This window comes from Capsicum annuum, chromosome 11 (assembly GCF_002878395.1).
Source record: "Capsicum annuum cultivar UCD-10X-F1 chromosome 11, UCD10Xv1.1, whole genome shotgun sequence".
Lineage (NCBI taxonomy): Eukaryota > Viridiplantae > Streptophyta > Magnoliopsida > Solanales > Solanaceae > Capsicum > Capsicum annuum.
Window position 1 is genome coordinate 223,189,042 of NC_061121.1, and position 4,335 is coordinate 223,193,376.

A 4,335-nucleotide genomic window follows, 5' to 3' on the forward strand; every position below is an offset into this window, starting at 1 on the left:
GTTTATTATTATTTTTATTTAACTTAACGCTTGTCTATTTTGTTGGTAGGGTTGGAGGGAGACTTGCTAGGTGAGAATGACAGAATGAACGAACAAAGACAATCATGCATGATACTTCTCGTATAATTAATACTATGATCGTAATTGTTGTGGGAAAAAAAAATCAAAGAAAGAGGGGTATAAGAATAAATACAATTAACATTTTAAAAAAAAAAAATATATATATATTTGCCTTTTCTTCTCCATCTTCATATCTGATTCCTTTTCTTTTTCACTGTTGATCTAAAATTTCATATTCAATATCTTTCACTAGATTTACCACCTTTTTCATTCTCCAGCTTCATATTTCTTTTAATTTTTGTTTAGGTTAAAGTTGATCTAAACTTTCAAACTCGACATGTTTTACAAGCTTACAATATTTCATTTCTTACACAAAGTCTTTTAATCCTTTTATAAGATATATGTCCTGAAATAAAATCTAGAACATGAGTGTGAAACATAAATTAGAAAGTGATTTTCGAAATTGATGGTAGATGATGATGAAGAAGAAATTAGTTAAAGTGTTGTGATGTTGGCAACAAATTTATTTAAGCAGAGATATCTTTACAAATGTATTATTATCTATTTATTTTAAATCTAATACTTACCTCTTTTGGTTGTAGAATCATGATTGATGTATCACTTTCTTTTTAATAAAAAAGAGGGCATAACAATAAAATTAAAATTTAAAAGAAAAAAAATATATTTGCGACCCCTTCAGTTCTCCATCTTGATATCTCCTTTTTTTTTTTCTTAGTGTTGATTTAAAGTTGAAAGGCAAATTCTATAGAATTGCAGTCCGGCCTACTATGTTGTATGGAGCAGAGTGTTGGTCCATTAAGAATTCTCATATTCAAAAGTTGAAGGTGACGGAAATGAGGATGTTGCGTTGGATGTGTGGATTCTCGAGGGCTGACAGGGTTAGAAATGAAATTTTTCGGGAAAAGGTGGGAGTAGTGTCAGTGGAGGGTAAAATACTGGAACTGAGGTTGAGGTGGTTTGGTCATGTGATGAGGAGGGGCGCGGATGCCCCGGTTCGTAGATGTGAGAGGTTGGCCTTGGAAGGTTTTAAGCGGGGTAGGGATAGACCGAAGAAATGCCGGAGAGAAGTGATTAAGCGTGACTTGGAGCAGCTACAACTGACTGAGGAGATGACCCTGGATAGGAAGTTATGGAGGAATAACATTAGGATAGAGGGCTAAGGGTGTGAATGAGTCGCAGCCAGTATGTAGGTTGAACTTGATGTCCTGTGTTTGGCAATGTACAATATGTTTGTGGATGTCGTACATATGTTATTCTATCCTGTTCTATGCTTTTGTTGCTCTTTCATACTGTCTTTTGTCTTGAGCCGGGGGTCTATCGAAAACAGCCTCTCGACCTCTTTAGAGGTAGTGGTATGAACTGCGTACACTCTACCCTCTCTCCAGACCTCACAATGTTTCATTTTCTAAACAATTCTTTTCAATTCTTCTTTACATAATGATTAGTACTTAGAAAATGAATAAGAAGCTCAACGGAACTGAAAGTGATTTGTGATATTCATGGTAAAAATGATCGAAGAAAATTAATTGAGGTATTCCTATGTTGATTTCTTCAAACGAAAATATTTTTGCAGTTTTATTATTTTTATTTTATTTAATCAACGCTATTTTTTTTTTTTTTTTTAACTTTAGGATTGGAGAGGAAACTTGCAAGGGCTGAAAGAATGAAAGGACAAGAACAATCATGCATGATATTTCTCGTAAAATTACTACCACAATTCTGAATAAAAAGTTTTAAAAAAGATTCGCGTAAGAATGAAATTAAACCCCCCCCCCCCCCCCCCCAAAGGGGAAAAAAAACATCTTTGCTGCCTTTTCGATTTTTCATTTTCATATGTTCTTTCTTTTCTAGTCTTTGTCAATCTAAAATTTTAAACTTAATATGTTTCACAAGCTTGCAATGCTTTATTTTTCAAACAATAATTTAATTCATCTTCTATGAAAAGTGTCTCAAAACACGAAATGAAAAAATGAGTGTGAAGTAGAAATTAAAAAGTCATTGATGAAATTGATGGTATGACGAAAAAAATTTTGATTGAGATATTATCATATCGATGATAGGTTTATTTAAGCACATATGGATTTGAAGATCTACTACTATTATTTTATTTAACTTACCACTTATCATTTTTAGAAGTATGATTTGGGGGGGGGGGGGGGGAGGCTTGCTAGGTTAGGCTGATAGAAAGAAAGGACCATAGCAGACATGCATTGTGCCGCTCATAAAATTCATATCATGATAAAAATTAATGTGACATTTTTTTTTTTAAAAGTCACATATGAATGAAATTAAAACCAAAAGCAAAAAAAATATATATTTGCCACCTTTTCGCACCCCCCCCCCCCCCCCGCCCCTTCGTATCTTCTTCCTCCTCTTCTCCCTATCAATCTAACATTTCAAATTTAATATCTTTCACGAGCTCACAATATTTCATTTTTTAAATAATCCTTCTTGTTCCCTTTTCATATTAAAATTGTCTCAAAATATAAAAACAGAAAATGACTGTGAAGCAGTGATTGAAAATTAATTTCTGAAATTAAATGATGATTACAAGAAATTCATTGAGGTATTTATTTGTGGTAGCATTATGGTATTTTTTTAGTAGTGTGATGTTTGTGTAGGATTGCAGGGTACTTCTAACATGCAATGGATGGCCAAAAAAAATTATGGACATTTTTAATTGTGCTTAAAATGTATTTATATTTATAGATTTCATGATAAAACACGTGACAATAGTCGTAATATGAAAATATTTTCGATAGTATGAAAATTGTATAAGAAAATAAACTTAGTAAGAAAATAATTTTCTTGTCAATAATTTTTCTCTCTCAATTTAGTGTAATACTCACACACTTCCAATAAAGTATTTTTCTTATAAGAACTTTTCTCATAATCAAGCTTTTCTATGGAATTTTAGAACTTTTTTCTTATTTAATAAAGATAATGAATTACCCGGAGTAAATATTTATTTATTTGTGGTAACTAGATTTTATTACCACATAGATTTTCTCAATTGGATTTGCACGTAACTCACGCAGCAATTTCTAATGTACTTTTTGTGTGTAAAATCCTATTTGGATTTCAGAAATCACATGTTGCACCCAACTCCTTCAAGGACTTTCCTTGTGAGTCTAGATTAATATTTTATATTTATTTATAAAAATAACTAATCAATTTATATAAAGATCGGAATACCTGTTAGTGTGTCACCTCATAGGTTTATTATTAAAACTGATAGTAAATTGATCATATCAATATACTAATCAAGGGTCTAGCAGCATCCCTTAAATGACTTGATTGAAAAAGTATACAATTTTCTCTTAAGAATGTGTAGAAGAATAATATAGTATTTCCATATGTTCTTATAGCTATGTCTATATGACCAACTTTATTTTCTTTGACTTTGAGCCCTTGCGGCTTGTACCCCACTTCGTGGTTGATATCATATGTAATAAGCCTCTACCTGACCCATCTTCATGGCCAACCTTATGTGTAATAAGCCTCTGATGGATCGAAATCGTATATACGCAAATGTTATGTGAAAGAAATCTATAAGTGATGTCTTATTCATGTGCTAATGAATGCCCTCTAGGCTTATCAATTCACTTGCTCATTTGAAATGATACAAGACATTATAATCCAAGTGTATAATTTACTTTTTGGCTACTCGCTAATGAACAATCTTAACACACTTGAAAAAAAAAAGTTAATAATGGTAAGTCATGGTTTATGGTTTCAGAAAGTGTTTCTAGTGTTCATTTTTCTTCACTTGCTCGTGTTTGATATCCTGTCTACATGAAATTTCGTACTACTGATCATGTGAATTGCTACTGTTCCTACCTTTGGCACCGACTCAGTTATGGACCTGACCTTAACTCCACCTCTGCTATCAAATCCCCCAATTCTGGCCACCTCCAACGAAGTACTAATGGAGGAACCCTTCCCCTCTCACTCTCGTATAGAGATGCTGCAATGGGGAAAATCACACCCTTGAATTCGAATTCTGACATTGAGCCACTAAGCAAAGACGGGATCCTCGGACCCACTGATCAAAGTATTCTACTGACGGAGGAGGACAAATGGAGGTTGTATGCCCCTTGGATCCACTGCGTCATAGTCAAACCAGTCAATTCCAAATCCAATCACCAATATCTAAAGAGGAAGCTGGAAGACATCTGGAAAATTCAAGAATCCCTATCCCTAATAGATCTAGGGATGGGTTTCTTCACAACAAAACTTTCCAAGGCGGAAAGC